This window comes from Lotus japonicus, chromosome 4 (assembly GCF_012489685.1).
Source record: "Lotus japonicus ecotype B-129 chromosome 4, LjGifu_v1.2".
Classification (NCBI taxonomy): domain Eukaryota; kingdom Viridiplantae; phylum Streptophyta; class Magnoliopsida; order Fabales; family Fabaceae; genus Lotus; species Lotus japonicus.
The window spans coordinates 32,755,415-32,774,055 of NC_080044.1; the positions used below are offsets into that span (position 1 = coordinate 32,755,415).

Here is an 18,641-nt window from a genome sequence, read left to right on the forward strand (position 1 = left end):
AGTTATATTTTTTGAGCCTTCTGGAATTAGCGCCTAGGCGCTGGGAATTGGCGCCTAGTCGCTGGGAACCTTCCAGAGAGCATGTTTTCAGCTTGAATTGGCGCTCAGGCGCTCTAAATTGGCGCCTGAGCGCCCAGACTCGATTGTTTTGCCTATAAATTGGTTTTTAGACATTTCTCTTGGAACCTTTTGTCATTTTATCATATTTTCATAAGTTAGAAGAGAGGGTTTGAGTTCTAGAGCTTGAGGAGCTTTCTCTAAGCCCTATGTTTCAGGTTTCATCTTTATCATGCTCTCTGGAAGGTTCCCAGCGCCTTGGCTAAATCCCTTTTGCTTTGGGTTCTTTGTAAGACTTATGATGTTTTAATCTAAATTCCTATTTCTATTCATGAATCCTCTGAGTAAACCCTTGAATTCCATATCCATGCTTTATGCTTCAAGTTAGAACATGTGCTAGCTTTATACTTTTCTATAATAGAAAGGAAGTTTGTTATAGATTAGGGACTTGTTGTGGGATTACCTCTTCTATGCTTGCTACTAGGAATAGAGGAAGGGTTGGGGTTTGTTGGCCTGAATAACATGCTTAATGCCTTTAGCAAATGTTTAGGTTATCAAGGAATTGTGCCTATCTTTTGGCTTGAGAGGATTGTCTATAAGAGGCATCGATAGATGATTGGTTAGGCTAGAACATCAAGGAGAGACTCAGAGTTTTATGGATAGAATAGGTTGATTAGAACTGAATCAGTTAAACAAGAACCCAAGGCATGCTCACCATTGTCCTCACACACTTATATTTCAATTGCTTGTTAATTAATCACCAAAACAATCAACCTTTAAAACTGAATTTTACTCGCTTTCCTACCGTGAACTCGAGGCTTAAACTGAATTGCCACACCAATTCCCTGTGGTTCGATAATTTAAAACCGGGTAGATTCTGTACACTTGTAGATTGACTAACAAGTTTTTGGCGCCGTTGTCGGGGAATTGTTTGTGGTTTTTGGTTTAAGCTTTTAGTTTGTGGTTTTATTTTTTTGTTTTTATCTTTGTCTAGAATTGGTGCTACTAATCTTTCTCTGTTTGAGTGTCACACTTTCAGTTGCTCTCGAGAGAGACACCGTCATGGGTGGCCATATGACGGAGGAGGAGATGCAAGCTCATATCGAGGCAAGAATCCAAGAGGGGATCACCCTCCGATTATGTGAACAAGAAGTTGAGAATGCCAACCGATCTCTTCGGGAACTCACTTCGGCTACCATGAGTTATGACTATCCCGGGAGCATTGTCTTTCCCGAGGGAGTGGGAAACTTTAAGTTGAGACCGACATTCATCAACTTGGTGAGCCAAAACCAATATGGTGGAGGTACTTTGGAAGATCCACATGCTCACACGGAGAGATTCATCCGGAATTGCAACACTTACCGGGTGAACAATGTTCCGGCGAATGCAATTCGGTTGAGCTTGTTTCCATTTTCTTTGAAGGACACCACTGAGGAATGGCTGAATTCTCAACCTCAAGGGAGCTTCACTACTTGGGAAGACTTAGCGGAAAAGTTCACAACAAGGTTCTTCCCAAGAGCCCTTTTGAGGAGATTGAAAAAAGACATCATGAATTTTGTGCAACCCACGGAAGAAAATCTCTATGAAGCTTGGGAGCGCTTCAAGAAGCTCTTGAGAAAATGTCCTCAACACAATCTCACCCAAGCTGAATTGGTTGCAACATTTTATGATGGTGTACAATACTCTTGGAGGTTTGGCCTAGATGCGGCTTCAAATGGCGAGTTCGATGTTCTTCCCCCACAAGCGGGGTATGACTTAATAGAAAAGATGGCAGCGAGAGCCATGAACTCTGAAAATGATCGCCAAACCCGAAGGAGTAAGCTTGAAGTGGAAGCTTACGACAAGCTCTTGGCCTCCAACAAGCAACTCTCCGAACGAATTGCTGAGATTCAAAATCACATAAAGGCGACCAATTTGGTCAGTGCTACAGCAGCCAAAGTGGAGTGTGTGGCTATTGGAGGGCCCAATGTTAGTGAATTTTGCACCATTACTAGTCAGTATTTCCGAGGTCAAAGCTCTGGACTTTCTCAACAAGTCCAAGAGCAAGTTGGTGAAAATGATGGTGGCAAGAAGAGCTTAGAGGAGCTATTGGAGAGTTGCATCAACCGCATGAACAACAACCATAAGAACCAAGAGGCGGCTATCAAGAACTTGGAGAACCAACTTGGCCAGCTAGCCAAGCAAATTGCCGAAAGGCCTCAAGGTAAATTTCCTTCCGACACTATCCCCAATCCCGAACAAGAAAATTCTGCTGTTGTTACCACTAGGAGTGGGAGAGTGTTACATGAGTTAAAAAAGCAAATTGAGGGAAAAAGTGAGAAGATAGTTGAGAAGGAAAGGAGTGTTCCTATTAAAACTAGATTGATGAATGATCCTATTCCTGAGCTTAGCAAAGTTCCATTTCCTAAAGCATTGGCTAAAAAGAATTTGGATAAAAAGTTTTCAAAATTTATGGATGTTTTTAAGAAACTCCATATTGATATCCCTTTTTCCGATGCTTTAGTACAAATGCCTATCTATGCTAAGTTCATGAAGCACATTTTAAATAAGAGAAGGAAGTTGAGTGAGGTTGATGAAACTATCATGATGACCGAGGAGTGTAGTGCCATTTTGCAAAGAAAAATGCCTAAGACGAGAAGGGATCCTGGGAGTTTTACTATCCCAGTGGAGATTGAGGGGTTGACTGTTGTTGAAGCCTTGTGTGATTTGGGAGCGAGCATCAACTTGATGCCGCTTAGCATGTTTAGAAGGCTAAACTTAGGTGAGGTCACCCCGACCATGCTCTCCTTACAAATGGCGGATAGATCCTTGAAAACACCTTATGGGATCATTGAAGATGTGATGGTTAAGGTTGATAAGTACGTGTTCCCAGTTGATTTTGTGGTGCTAGACATGGAGGAGGATGCTAAGATTCCTCTCATTCTTGGCCGACCCTTCTTAGCCACTGGCAGGGCGAAGATCGATGTTGATAAGGGTCAGCTCATTCTCAGAGTTGGTGAGGACAAGGTAAGATTTTCGATTTTCAATCCTAATTTGCAAACTAACATTAATGATGGTTTTGTTTGTGATATGATCAAAAGCTTGTCCAGGTCTTCAAATGAGACCCCCAAGGTAAGTGAAAAAGATGTTGAGCTTAATTAAGCTCTCATCAAGCTTGTTAGTGAAAACAAGTATGGGGTGTCTAAAGATGAGAATTTCCAAGCCCACATGGCCCGGTTCACTCAAGCTAGTCACCTTGTAAAAATGGAAGGTGCGACTAGTGATGAGCTCAAGGTTAAGCTTTTCTCTCACTCCTTGAAGGGAGAGCAAGGATTTGGTACAATGGTTTAGATGATACCCTCTCTTGGGAGGAGTTGTTCCAAAAGTTTTGTGCAAGGTTCCTACCTTGTACATATGGAAGAAAGATTGATGGTAAGGAATTTCTTTCCTAACACCAAAGGAAGGAGAGTCCACCTAGGACTATAACTTAGGGCTGCTTGGGAGACAACACAAGTCTTGTTTTATTTTGCTTGTTTGTTTGTTGCATTTTGCAGGGAATGAGAGCCTGAATTCTGGAGAAGGAGGTGTATCTAAGGCCTCCATGGTAACTTGTAAAGGAGGTCGACTCTTTCCCTTAGTTAAGCTCATGTATTTTTGCATATTTTTCCTTTGTAGCATTTATTTTTCAGTTTAATCATGCAGTGTTTTTTTAGAGTCATTTTTGGGTCGTTACTTCCCTATACTCACATGTTTTTGCCCGTAGTTATGCTCACTAACATGTTGCTAGTTTTTAAAATTTTTTTGTGAATACTTGGTTTTCTTTTGGGGATGAGTGATTGCATGCTTTAGGGAAGAGAGGAGGAGACTTCGGTCTTTCGAGTGTTTCTTAAGGATAGAATTGGTGAGTCCATAAGGGTCCATCTTTGACCTTTCACCATAAAATTTCTCTGGAGGATCCTGACTCACTTGTACTTCTTGGTTCTGTGTTGATCTCACTCTTTGCATGCTCTATGATACTTGCACTATTCTTGAGACTTGTAGGTTTTTGAGCTTCAGAGTTGTTGGTTTGAACATTTGTCCCTAGTTGTCCCTTTTATGCCTATTAAAGATTTCTTTGTTAGCTAAATGATTGGGATGGATGATAGGTTGGATCTTGGGGAGTGTTGGTCCTTGCAATGTTTTGGAGCTGAATTAAAGTTGAAATTGTCTCTTGCCCCAAGTGAAAAAGAAAAAGAAAGAGAAAAAAGAACTTCTGATCAAAGTTGGAGTGTCAAAAAAAGAGAAAAGAAGAAGAAAAGAAACTTGAAAAAGGGGTCAAGAGACTTGTGCTAATGATGTTTGATGTTGAAGCTCCGGGGTTACCAATTTGACCACACTCAATGTGCTTTAAAGCCTTAGTTTTCTTTAGGGACCAACCACCTTGTACATCACCAAGCCAACATGACAACCCTTGTGAAGTCTCTTCGAATTTGTGCATGTTTGATCTTTGTTGCTCTTGAGTGAATGATACCCAGAACCTATGAATTTGCTTGTGTGCTCAGTGCACTAAATATATATCTCATCCTAGGATTTTAGATCTATATGCTTCTCATGATGGACTCTACACTCTTCTTTGTCTAAAAGTTGCATGAAGTAGGTTGTTGTGTCTTTCTTTTGGAACCAGCTGTAGTTACTTTATCCCCCGGTTTTGTGATAAGTATTCCTTGTTGAGCACTTGTTTTGGGAGCATTTCTTGCACTTGAGGGCAAGCGAGTGTTCTTTACGCTCGAGGGCGAGCTGTCGTTGAGTATAGTGGTGTGATGACCCTATTTTAGTAGTGTTTTTAGGGTCATTTCCTAGTTTGTTTCGAGTCTTTTTTTGAGTCTCATGTAGTGTTTCATGCATTCTCATGCATTTTTATCTTTATTTGTGTTTTTACTTTGCTTTTGTGAGACCCAAAGTTTTAAAGTTTGGAATAAACCGAAAAAAACTTCCTTTTCACGATTAATTTGATGTAACGTGAAGGAAAACCTGAACCAGTGTTTATTGAATGGAGTAAATTTGTGAAGGAGAAAGTTCAGGAAAAGACTAAGGAGTGTATCAAAGTCGATAAAAGTTATAACACGATTAGTATTCGCTTAAACCTAGGTCAAGAACGCCAGTAAATAGCTAATTTGTATTTTAAGACACGACGGAAACTAATTCCAAAAATCTTCAGAGAAATGTTAGAACTTCTCTTATTCGTCGCCAAACAAGCGTTTCGATGCGAAACCCGGGAATGTACGAACGCCAAATTCCAATACTCGGGAGTTTGCCGAAACCGAAACCCTGATAGCTCAGAAACCCTAAAATCTACGGACGATGAAGACTTTTTCTATTCGGAGCTTCAAATGAAGATTCCACCCGCGTATGCCTATTTCTCTCGATATTTCTAATCTTTCTTCAGAACGAAGTTTTCTCATCCGACGTCAACTGCAAAAAGTAGTTTTCGGGTAAAACAGATTTACACCGACTTTTGATCGTTTGATTAAATTCCAAGAAACCTGTTTTGAGTTCTGGAATTCTGTCGCCAAAACCTATCTTAGAATTCTCCAAGGAATACGCAGGAAAAATCGGAATCGCGAAATTTTCATTTTTCCAAAACCTATAAATATCGGGAAAATGAAAATTTTTCCAAAAACCCACCATTTTCTTTCTCAAAACCGCGAGCTTCAAGGAGAGAAGGGGAGGATTTGATTTTCGTCGTTTCTTGCCCGTTTGCCGCACAGTTCGTTGCTAATCGAAGACCTCGAGGTAGGAATCCCATATCTCACTTCTGATCGTCGTTTCTGTCGACTTCTTCTATGTCTTTCTGTGCTCAAAGTTTTGAGCTTTTTGTAAAACTGTCCAAATAAGCTGATTTCAGTGTCTAAACTTATTCCCTGCATGCTCCTGAGCGTGTTTAGTGGATTACATTTTGCCGAATGTCGCCAAAATGCCGCCGGGATCCATTTCTGTTGGAAAAACCCATTTCTGGGTAAAGTTCCGTTCTTTAAGCTGAAAATTCACGACTTAGCTTAGTGCTAGTAGGATTAGTTGTCATAAACGTCGTTGTTGACGTACCCATCCAATTTGTTTTTCGAAAATCTAGTTTTGAAATTCTGAGCTGAAAATAATGACCAAAATACCCCTGCGACAGTTTTTGATCCGAAATTTTTTTTGAGCTTAGAACCGTCTTAGTTACGGCTAATGATAACCTAGGAACCAAGTTTGATCGAAGAAAAATCGACCCACCTAATTATGGAAAGTGGCCGAGAGCTCCATCAAGGGGGAAGAAATTTCGTTTTTTCGAAAACTTGTCTTAACGCGTTAGATTGTCGTACTTCGGAGTTTATAATGTTTCGTGTAACCCTAGTACGTATTGTTTGCTGAGTTTCTGACTTAGTGAGATTGAATTCTGTGGTTTTCGCCCAAAGTTTCAATTGTGGAAACTTTGGGATTGACTGAGCAAGCTTGTGAGGGAGACCTGCACCGCGAGACTGGAACAACTCGAGGTGAGGGCAACTTACTTACCAGCTATTTGTATTGTAGGCGTCGATAACTTCGACTTGAATATTGCTTGATATTGAAGATTGCATTGAATGTTGATTATCGCTTTGAACTGGAAAATGTTTTCTGGAGGCTTCGGCCGAGTGAACTTATATGAGACGTGTGTCTCCGTTTTCTGAGAGGCTTCTGTAAGGCCCAAGTTTTTAAACTTATGCCAAGTAAATAGAATCCTATTCACGATTAGGGTTGATGTATCGTGAAGGGAAACCTGAACTAGAGTTTACTAAATGAAATAAATCTATGAAGGAGAAAGTTCAGGAAAAGTCTAAGGATTGTACCAAAGTCGATAAAAGTTATAGCACGATCGTTATATGCTTAAACCTAGGTCAGAAACCCTAGTATATAACTAGTTTTCACTTTTAGGCACGATGGAAGTTAATTCCAAAAATCTTCAGAGAAATGTTAGAACTTCTCTTTTTCCATATATCACAATCGTTTCGAGGCGAAACTCTAGGATCTACGAACGTCCGATTCCAATCATCGGAAGTTTGCCGAAACCGAAACCCTGGTATTTCAAAACCCTAGAATCACCCGACTTTGAGGATTTTTTCTATTCGGAACATCAAATGAAGATTCCACACGCGTACACCCATTTCTCTTGATGATTTCAATCTTTCTTCAGAAGGAAGTTTTCTATTCCGACATCCGATGCAAAAAGCAACTTATCGGGTAAAATAGTTTAATACCGATTATGCATTAGTCACCAAAAATACAAGGAGACCTTTTTATAGTTTTGGATTTCTTTTGCCAAAACCTATCTTATAATTCACGGAGAATGAAGCCGGAAAAATCAGATTCGCGAAACTTTCATTTTACCGCGTTTTTCCAACCTCTATATATAGCCAAGAATGAGAAAAAAACACAAATATCTTACCCATTTTCCCCAAGGAGGCCGCGAGTTTGCATAGGAGAGGAGGAGGAGAGATTTTCTTCATTTCTTTCTTGATCGTCGATTAATCAGTTGCTACTTCAAGGTTTCGAGGTATAGTCGCTAATCCTTACCTCTAATCGCTTTTTCCAATGTTTTCTGTAGACTTTTCTGAGCTGATAGTTTTGAGGTTTTTGCAAAACTATCCTGAATATTTCATTTTTGATTCTAAACATCTTCCTTACGTGCCCAAGATCACTTCTGCCGGATTAGTTTTTCCGTTATGTCGCCGGAATTCCGCCGAAATCAATTTATGCCTTAAATACCCATTTTTGGAGTAAAGCTTCAACCTTTAGGCTGAAAACTATCGCCTTAGCTTAGTGCTAGTAGGATTAGTTGTCATAAACGTCGTTGGTGACGTCCCTGTCAAATTTGCTTTTTGGGATTTCAGTTTTGAAATTCTAAGTTAAAAATAGTGACCAAAATACCCCTGCGACAGTTTTTGATCCGATAATTTTTCCGAGTTCAGAATACCCTTAGTTACGACCAATGATAGCATAGGAACCAAGTTTGATCGAAGAAAAATCGAATCCCACAATTGTGAATAGTGGCCGAGCACCCTAGGGGAGGAGGAGGAAAATTCCTTTTTCGAAAACTTGTCCTTTCGCGCTAGATTATCGTACCTCGGAGTATATACTACTTCGTGTAACCTTAGTGAGTATTGATAGCTTAGTTTCCGATAGATTTTGATGGAATTCTGTGGTTTACTCCAAAGGTTCTTTTGAAGAATTTCCTGAAGATCAAGGAGCTCATTGTGAAGGAACGTTTGAGGAGAACGCTGGAATAACTAGAGGTAAGGGAAACTTACCTTGCTAGTTAATGCTTTAGGTGTCGACGCATTCGACTTGATTTACTGTTTATGCACTTGTTTGTGTTTGACTGGTAAAATGTTTTCTGAGGCTTCGGCTGACAATGTAGATGATTCATCTACTGACTGTTTTTGAGATTGACTTACATGCTATGTGGGTAATCTAGGATGTGTGATACTTGCTCATATGCTAAGTGCTAAGTGGTTATGTTAGGATGTGTTGATATATGACATGTTGGATGATTGTGCTGATTTAACTATGCTTTATCATATATACTGTGGTACTGAGGAGTGAAAATAGCGGGCAGGTCATGCCGAATTTTTATGAGAGTCTTTGAGAAAGTTTGACGGGACGAACGGAGTTCGGGCCTTGTTATGGTTTTTCATGGATCGAGACATTCTCTGGAGTCATTTGGGATTTGGAGATCCCGGGAACTTATAAGATTCGCGATAAGATTAAAAGGATATTATTTTGTAAAGAAAACTCATAAGACATTAAACAACCTCTAAATCTTCAAATAATGATAATAAACTCGAAAGGAAGCTTAGGATGAAGATCTTAGTTTTGGAAAACGAGAAGTGTCGTCGGATCCAAGTGTTGAGAAAGTTGAGATGTTTTGAGTATGTTGATACTCTTGTGCTGTGGGAGCAGTTATGTCGTTGGGCTATCCGAGGGATAAGCCGGGAAATTGATAGTTTCCGAGTATGTCGATACTCTTTGCTCGCTGAGCAGTTTTTGATCATCGGATGGAGATGAGTCGGATGATTCGAGAAATCATCATGAGTTCAGTTTATGCCTTCGGGTACAGTTTATGCCTTCGGGTACAGTTTATGCCTTCGGGTACAGTTTATGCCTTCGGGTACAGTTTATACCTTCGGGTACAGTTTATACCTTCGGGTAATTCGGACATCGACGGGGGATATGATCGACCGTGAGGTTAGGATCGACATGTTGATTGTCGGGCATAGCGGAGGGAAAAGTCGACCCGCAGGGTTAGGACTGATCCGGCTATGTCAAGGTTGTAAGTGACACTCGAGGGATTATGGTCGACACAATGCGAGTGTTAGGACCGACTCGATCGTGCCCAGCCTACTTCTTCCGGAACTGTCGAGATTGACGATGCATTGACATATCATGCACTCTAATTATATTCGTTATGTGTTTTGATGAGTAGATGTTGATAAACATTGTTATGTGTCTTGATGAGTAGATGTTGATAAATATCGTTACGTGCTTTGATGATTGAATTGTACTAGAGATTTGATAACATGCTATGTTTAAACCTTAGGGTAGACAATGCAGAACCTATATGTATATAGACAACATATATATATATATATACCCCTTATACTCTACCTGTTGTCTTGTATTCCCCATACTATGTTCCGTAAGTTGACCCTTGCACGTGCTACCTGTGTTTGGGGGGCTATGTATGCCCTTTTTGTCAGATGCCGTCGATGGATCGTTTCGTGATGCTTCGCTGTTTCGGGAGGACCCGGAGCGAAATGACTACTACTGAGCCTTCGACGTGGACCCGGACTTCATGCAGGATCGGATGAGGGTCGATGTTAGGGGTGTAGTATATCGGGTGTCGTTGTCATAGCTCTGGTTTTTCATTTCTTATTTTGGGGCAGGGTTGGTCCCCGACTATTAGCTTTTGTGTGGTTCTCTTCCATGAGGATCACAGGGAGTCGTCGGACGTAGGAAGTCTTTTGGAGGCCGTTTTGGGCTGACTTACTTTCTTGGAAGACTGTGATTATAGAACTTATGACTCTGTCTATGAGTTGCACTTATTTGCCTGCGGGCGCTACTTTCAATTACTTGACGTTACTTTCCGCCACTTGAGGACACTCGTGGCGATGTTTTTGGTTGCAGCGAGGGCTGTGCTTATATTGTACATTAGTCAGGTTATCCTTTGTTGGGGAGTTTATTTCCTTCAGTCTTTAATTTTATTAATGAAAAAAAAATACCTGCTTTTCCGCTTTAATTCATCTTTGGTTACTAAAGTGACGCCACCGAAAACGGGGTGTTACAGCTTCGACCGTTTACTGGCTTCTGTCTTATCACTTTCTAGTGGATATGACAAGGTTATGTTTACAGCACTGCCTTATTGATTCATCGCTCGATAGAGATTGATGTATTTGCGTTAATGATTAAATTGTGCTGACTATATTCGTGCATTTTGATGCCACTTTTGGAGTGTAGTATACACTTATCTTCGTCATGACAATGACGGGTTTGGTTTGGGAAGGTTTGTTAGGTCGAACCAAGGTTCGAACCTTTATTGTTCTAGTGGATCTGGTGTTCTTCTCGAGATTTATTTGGGTTTATTGGGATCTTTCGACTTATAGAGTTTTGAAACAAAAGGAACCAAAACTTGATTTGTAAATGAAATTCATAATACACTAATCAAAGATAGAACACTTTTAAATAATGATGATAATTTCTTGGAAAAGACTTAGGATCTGAAATGAGTTTGGAAAACGGGAAGTGTCGGCGATCCTAGCGTTGTGACTGGGACAGTCACTGATTGCGGATGGCACTCCTTGCATCTTGAGCATTTGGTTCAGTCTTCAAGAGGATGAGCTGTTGTGACGAGAAGTCACAGAATGCGAGCAGCATTCTCTCTAAATCGTTGATGAGTTGTTTGGCCATCGAGATGGTGAGCCAGGGTAACTTGAAAGGTCACTGAGTGCGAGATGCATTCTTTTGCTCGTGGAGCAGTTTGGTTGGCCATCGAGACGGTGAGCCAAAGTGACTAGGAAAGTTACCAAGTGCGACTAGCACTTCTTTGTTTACCTCAGGGTATTGTAGAGACAATGTACTCTAGCTAGACACGCGTACCTTGGTGAGGACGTTTCGTTGTTTGGCTAACCATATTGCATTCATGCATACATTTTTTGGAAAGTGTGCTGCTTTCCGAAGGACGATCTCAGATCGGACTTCATCGGAGCGAGATGCTTCATAAAAGCGAGATGCTTTATAAAAGCGAGATGCTTCATAAAAGCGAGATGCTTTAGCGGAGCGAGATGCTTGGCTCGTCCCATCCATCGAGATGGTGACATTTTATCCGGATCATATTTTGAGCATGACATTGCATTGGCACGCCATGCACCTAACTATATTTGTTGATGGGTTGGAGATCCAATTGTTATTTGTGATTTGATGATGATAAACATCGTTATATATCTTGATGATTTGATGTTGATAAATATTTTATGTATATACCTTAGGGTAGGCAATACATAAGTTATACGTATATATACAACATATATATATACCCCCTTATTCTTCACATATTGCTTGTATTACCTATTATATTCTGTGAGTTGACCCTCGCGCCTTGGCTTTGTGTTCATGTTTGTGTTTGGGCGGTCGGCCTGCTGCCAGACGTTCAACAGCCGATTCGAGATGGTTCGTCGTTCGGGGAGGACCCGGAGCGAAATGACTACTACTGAGCCTTCGACGTGGACCCGGACTTCATGCAGGATCAGATGAGGGTCGATGTTAGGGGTGTAGTACATCGGGTGTCGTTGTCATAGCTCTGATTGTCATTTCTTATTTTGGGCCAGGGTAGGTCCCCGACTATTAGCTTTTTGTGTGGTTCTCTTCCATGAGGATCACAGGGAGTTTGTCGGACATAGGAGGTCTTTTGAAAGCCGTTCTGGGCTGACTTACATTCTTGGATTACTTTATCTATACAACTTATGACTCTGACTATGGGTCACACTTATTTGCCTGCGGGCACTACTTTCAGTTATTTGAGGTTACTTTCCGTCACTTGAGGACTATCGTGACGATGTTTTTAGTTGCAGCGAGGGCTGTACTTATATTGTATATTAGTCGCTGTTAATCGCGATTGGGTTGAGTCTTTAATTCGTCAAGTCTTTTATTTACTTAAAACAAATATCGAAAAAAAAAATATACCTGCTTTTCCGCTTTATTTTATTTTTGAGTTACTAAAGTGACACCCGGAAATCGGGGTGTTACAGCTTTGGTAATTTTGTATTTTTATAGGGACTTTTCTTGCATTTTAAGTAAGTTTAGGACTTGCATGATTTTCTTATGTTATTTGAGGGTCCTCTTTGCTAATGAGCTCTTTGAGCTTCTGGATATCTTCCTTGGCTTGTTGGTTTTGTTTTCAGATCAGAAACTGAAGGAGAAGGAAGGCCAAGAAGCATGGAATTGAAGGAGGGGTTAAAGAGGCTTTAAGAGGAGTTACAAAGAATCTAAAAAGTCTTTCCAGCGAGCTTGGAGCGCCTAGGCGCTGGGAATTGGCGCCTAGGCGCTAGTTATATTTTTTGAGCCTTCTGGAATTGGCGCCTAGGCGCTGGGAACCTTCCAGAGAGCATGTTTTCAGCTTGAATTGGCGCTCAGGCGCTCTAAATTGGCGCCTGAGCGCCCAGACTCGACTGTTTTGCATATAAATTGGTTTTTAGACATTTCTCTTGGAACCTTTTGTCATTTTATCATATTTTCATAAGTTAGAAGAGAGGGCTTGAGTTATGGAGCTTGAGGAGCTTTCTCTAAGCCCTATGTTTCAGGTTTCATCTTTATCTTCTTGTATGGATTCTATAGCCATGCTTGGCTAAATCCCTTTTGCTTTGGGTTCTTTGTAAGACTTATGATGTTTTAATCTTAATTCCTATTTCTATTCATGAATCCTCTGAGTAAACCCTTGAATTCCATATCCATGCTTTAGGCTTCAAGTTAGAACATGTGCTAGCTTTATACTTTTCTATAATAGAACGGAAGTTTGTTATAGATTAGGGACTTGTTGTGGGATTACCTCTTCTATGCTTGCTACTAGGAATAGAGGAAGGGTTGGGGTTTGTTGGCCTGAATTGCATGCTTAATGCCTTTAGCAAATGTTTAGGTTATCAAGGAATTGTGCCTATCATTTGGCTTGAGAGGATTGTCTATGCGAGGCATCGATAGATGATTGATTAGGCTAGAACATCAAGGAGAGACTCAGAGTTTTATGGATAGAATAGGTTGATTAGAACTGAATTAGTTAAACAAGAACCCAAGGCATGCTCACCATTGTCCTCACACACTTATATTTCAATTACTTGTTAATTAATCACCAAAACAATCAACCTTTAAAACTGAATTTTACTCGCTTTCCTACCGTGAACTTGAGGCTTAAACTGAATTGCCACACCAATTCCCTGTGGTTCGATAATTTAAAACCGGGTAGATTTTGTACACTTGCAGATTGACCAACATATGCCCTCTAGGGGTTCGCCCAGTCCAGGGAGTGAAAGTTTTTTAAAAGAATGAATGATGAAGTCATGGGGTTCTTATAGGCTTGAAGGGAAATAGGAAGGGACGTGAGTGAAGCTGCGGGCAGTCAATGGGAGAATGTGCCCCATGATGATGAGAGAGAGGGGTCACATTGGGAAAAATGGTTCCTCGTGGAAAGCAGGCAGCGCATTTTGAGGGAAGTTATTGCGCATGATTGGTTCAAATTTCATGACTCTTTATTGTGATTTGAGGTGACGTTTCGAGAGGAGCAGTTGAGATCTTGGAGATACACTGACTCTCCTGTTTCCTCTATCATGTCAACATGCCCAGCGACCAGACTCACCACAATTGCCCTTTCAACGTGGCGACTAGGCCCACCACGATCGCCGCTAGTGGACTCAGACTTGCGAGAAGTCTAACTATGTACTTTTGAACGCCAAATTGGCGACCTACGTTCTTTATGTAACAACACTAGTGTTAGTCGTTTACGATCTTTAAGACACAGTTAGCCCTCATGCTTCATTCTCGGTGTCTTGTGGACTGGGCGAGCCCCTAGAGGGCCTACACCCAGGGGTTATCCACCAAGCGGCGGTCTCCCAGCCTGGGAATTGAGCAGCCTTACGCTGACTCTCCCGTTTCCTCTGACGTGTCAACATGCTCGGCGACCAGACTCACCACAATCGCCCTTTCAATGTGGCAACCAGGCCCACCACGATCACCGCTAGTGGACTCAGACTCGTGAGAAGTCTGACTATGTACTTTTGAAAGCCATATTGGCGACCTACGTTCTTTATGTAACAACACTAGTGTTAGTCTTTTATGATCTTTAAGACACACTTAGCTCTCATGCTTCGTGCTCGGTGTCTTGTTGACTGGTGGACTAGGCGAGCCCCTAGAGGGCCTACACCCAGGGGTTACCCACCAAGCGGCGGTCGCCCAGCCTGGGAATTGGGCCTCCTCCAGTGAGGCTCAACCGACACATTAGAGGTAGTTACACACACACACCAGGCCCAGCTCCCACTCTATAAATAGGGAGCGATTATCATTTGTAGGGGATCTTGGCTCATTTGCTAAATACACATGGACTGGGCGAGACCCCAGGGTCCCTCGCCCAGGAGCGCTAGCTTTCGGCGAAGAACGCACCAAGGACTTAGGCCTCCCTCCCCGAGGCCCAACTGGCCCATTAAGGTAAATTAGAGGTGCCAAGCCCAACTCCACACATATAAATAGGTGACGGATACCAATTGTAAGGGACTCTTAGCTCATTTGAGAAATAACAAGATTGAAATTCAGTTACTTTTTCTCTCTCCAGCGGTTATAATTCCATTCTCTCTAAGCATTCACATCACGTTCCTCACACTTTGGGTACTATACCTCTACTCTATGTTCTTGGATAGAACATTTGGCGTCGTCTGTGGGGATCGGTAGATTTCGATTCCCGGACTACGTGGATTGCAATTTGGTTTTGAGAAGTTCGATTTTCTGTGATATTTTTCGCGATTCGAAGACTTTTGGTTGAATTCTCGGTTCATCAACGGAGCCTGATGGAGCCGTTTCGCCAACGACGTAGCGAGGAACCGGAACAAAGCTACGTTTCTTCCCCGCGCACCGCGAGCTTAGATAGACATCGCCGTGCAGAGGCACGCCGTGCACTAAGTAGCAACTTAAGATTGCAAAATGAGTGTCTGCAGGAGCAATTGAAGTACTATCACCTTCGGCAGTGGAATCAAGAGAAGGAGGAGGCTGAGGCTGCTGCCGAGGTCAAACCTTTCTCGGCGGCACTACGAGAGGTGATCGTACCGGACGGCATGACAAACCTTGTGCTGGAAACGTACGGCGGACAAACCGATCCGAAGGATCATCTGCTTCGTTTCAATGCGAAGATGGCGATGAGCGCGGTTTCCGACGCGGTAAAGTGTAGAATGCTTCCGTCCACATTCCAGGGTGCGACAATGGACTGGTTTATGGCTTTGCCTCAGGAATCCATAGCCAGGTTCCGCGACCTCATATCCAAATTCCTTGACCATTTCTTCGCGAGAACGATCGAAGATCTGTTTGATATTCGGCAGGGGGAGCGTGAAACCTTGAAACAGTATATGAAGCGATAAAGGGTCGCGTCCGCGAGGTTCGAAGAATTGGAGCCACGCGCGTGCGTGTGCGCTTTCAAAGGCGGTTTGTCGAGGGGAAAATTTAGCTGCGAACTGAGTAAGGAGCCAGCATGCTCAATGACAGAAGTCCGCGCCCGAGCGCAAGACTACATCCTAGAAGAGGAAAACGAAGCGTACAAGAGGAAGCACGAGAGGGCAGCGAAGGTGTCGCTAGCGAGGAAACGGATACAGGATGAGGAAGCAACTCATGAGCAGAGGGTTAAGGAAGTTGGCCAATTTGTTAAGAAAAACAAGGGAGAGCTACTCCGTTCGGGAAGGAAAAACGTAGAGTACCGGGGCTCTCGGCGAACAGCTAAAACGAGCCGGCGAATGAGGCCGAAGGGGCGCTCAAGTAAGGATTTGACAAAAATACTTCTGGAAGCAGGAATTGAGGACATGGACGGGGAAGGCGAGTGCGGAATTGATCTTGGGTACGAGGCGAAGGATCAGCCCAAGTGGTGTGTGATAGCTCCTTTGCAAGTGTACAAAGTTTCCCGTAGTAATAAATTATCGATCCCTCGAGGATTGTGATTCAATAATAGTTTCTATTAATTCTCTTATTTAAACTTATAAAAATAAAAACCAATTTCAGATTTTAGAAGTAATGATGTTGAACGCAATAAGTAACACAGAAAATTAAACAAATTTGAGAATCCAGTTGGGGAAAATAGCACTCGGGTATGTTTCACCTATTTGTCTTATGATTTAATTCTAACAATATTTATATGAACTCAATAATCTTCTCTTCTGCGATCTAGCCTTTATTCTAGGATGTTGATAACTCATACGCCCTAGACTTCCTCGTCAAAATCTGCTCCGCAATCTTCACTGGCATGAGGACCACCGCATGTTCCACAATGGATACTATTCACATTAGATATCTTGGCTGCCTGGAACTGTCATTGCATAACTGTCATTTGTTGAGATAATTGCTTGTTTGAAGCAACCATCCTATCATATGCTTCTATTTCCAGTACACCCCTTCTGTTTTGGCGGTCATTGGTAGAGTTCACTGCACTTTCAGCCATTTTATTGATTAAGTCCCAACCTGCTTGAGCTAAAAGAGCATCAAATTCGCCACTAGCTGCTGCTTCCAAGTTTGTTGAGATAATTGCTTGTTTGAAGCAACCATCCTATCATATGCTTCTATTTCCAGTACACCCCTTCTGTTTTGGCGGTCATTGGTAGAGTTCACTGCACTTTCAGCCATTTTATTGATTAAGTCCCAACCTGCTTGAGCTAAAAGAGCATCAAATTCGCCACTAGCTGCTGCTTCCAAGTTTGATCTGGCAGAATCAGCCAAGCCGTCATAAAACCTCTCCACCTGTACTCCCAAAGTGAGGTTGTGCTGAGGGCACTTCCTTAACAGTTTCTTGAACCACTCTAGAGCTTCATGGAGATTCTCAGTATCTTCCTGTTTAAAAACCAGGATGTCGTTCTTCAGCTTCCTCAGCAAGGTACGAGGAAAAATCTTTTTAGTGAATTTCTTAGCTAAATCTTCCCAAGTTGTTATGCTGCCTTGAGGTTGGGAGTTGAGCCACTTCTCAGCTGTGCCCCTTAACGAAAAAGGAATGAGTTGCAAACGGACAATATTGGCATTCGGAAGACGTGCAGTACTGCAGTTTCTGATGAACCGCTCTAGGTGACCATGGGCATCTTCAGTGGCAGATCCTCCATATTGATGTTGACTGATCAGGTTGATGAGTGCAGGTCTGAGTTCAAAGTTCTGAGTCTCGGCATTCTGAGGGGCTATACTTCCTGGGTAATCATAACTCATGACAGGCTCATTCAGATCCCTGAGGGGGCGGTTGGCCTCCTCTAGTTCTCTTTCTTGCTGGATTCGGCGCACGGCTTCCTGCACCTGTTCCTCTTGAGTCCTTGCGAATTCCGCTCGAAGTCGCGCTTCCAACTTAGCATTTGTTTCAGCTGCCATTGCAGATGCAAGGGCTCTTCTTCGTTGTGCTTACCGGTAATGAAAGGTGCGGTCGATTTCTGGATCAAAAAGCAATGTCTCTGGATCAACTGTACTCGCATACACTGAACACACTAATCAGAAGCACCCGTTCAATAAGATGAAATAACAAAAATTGAAAGACAAGAATCTAAACAAAAGAGATTAATTAAAACTAGTATTGGAAAGAAAATCCCCGGCAACGGCGCCAAAAACTTGATAGCTCCTTTGCAAGTGTACAAAGTTGCCCGTAGTAATAAATTATCGATCCCTCGAGGATTGTGATTCAATACTAATTCTCTTAACTTCTAATATTCAGATTATGAAAATAAAAACCAATTTTAAGGATTTTAAAGATTGTAGCAATCACTCATAAAAAGTAAAAGCGAAAATCAAATAGTTTAAGAAATCATATTAGAAAAATAGTACTTGGGTCTTGTTTCACCTATTCAGCTTATACCTTCATTCTAACAATGTTCATATGAATTTAATAAACTTCTCTACGACGATTTAGCCTATGTTCTAAGATGTTGATAACTCACACGCCCTAGACTTTCAATTCAATTACTAAGTCTGTTTTACGAGCACCTAGACCAGGAAATTGAAGATTAAGTTATATTTAAACTAGCCAACGCAATTAGGTTCTACTCTTGAATCAAGCAGCCTAATCTAATTGTTTCCTTGTTTCTCTAATTCCTAATCAACTTCCGTTCTCATAAGAATCAGTAAATTACTCGCATGCATTCAAGTATAATCAAGATAAACTGAAACAACTACGTAAATTGATAAATAGAATTCATATGAGGCAAAAGTTCGAATCAAAACATAATCCTAAAAAGGATCCACAATCCAAGTCCTAAAAGAGGTTTAGCCAATCATGGCCATAAAAATTAAATCAAAGCAAAAGAAGAAACTAATAATTCAATGGTGAATTGAAGCTTTCTTCCTTCCGTATT

The 18,641-nt window shown here is 41.7% G+C and overlaps 2 non-coding genes across 2 annotated transcripts; one reads left to right on the plus strand and one right to left on the minus strand.

Moving 5' to 3' along the window:
- Positions 1-1,587: 1,587 nt before the first annotated feature.
- Positions 1,588-1,694, minus strand: LOC130716462 (small nucleolar RNA R71). Its single transcript, XR_009012073.1, has one exon. It is a non-coding gene; the product is annotated as a small nucleolar RNA R71 (small nucleolar RNA).
- Positions 1,695-17,074: 15,380 nt separating this feature from the next.
- LOC130716356 (small nucleolar RNA R71) lies at positions 17,075-17,181 on the plus strand. The gene has a single exon (XR_009011973.1). It is a non-coding gene; the product is annotated as a small nucleolar RNA R71 (small nucleolar RNA).
- The last annotated feature ends 1,460 nt before the right edge of the window (positions 17,182-18,641 follow it).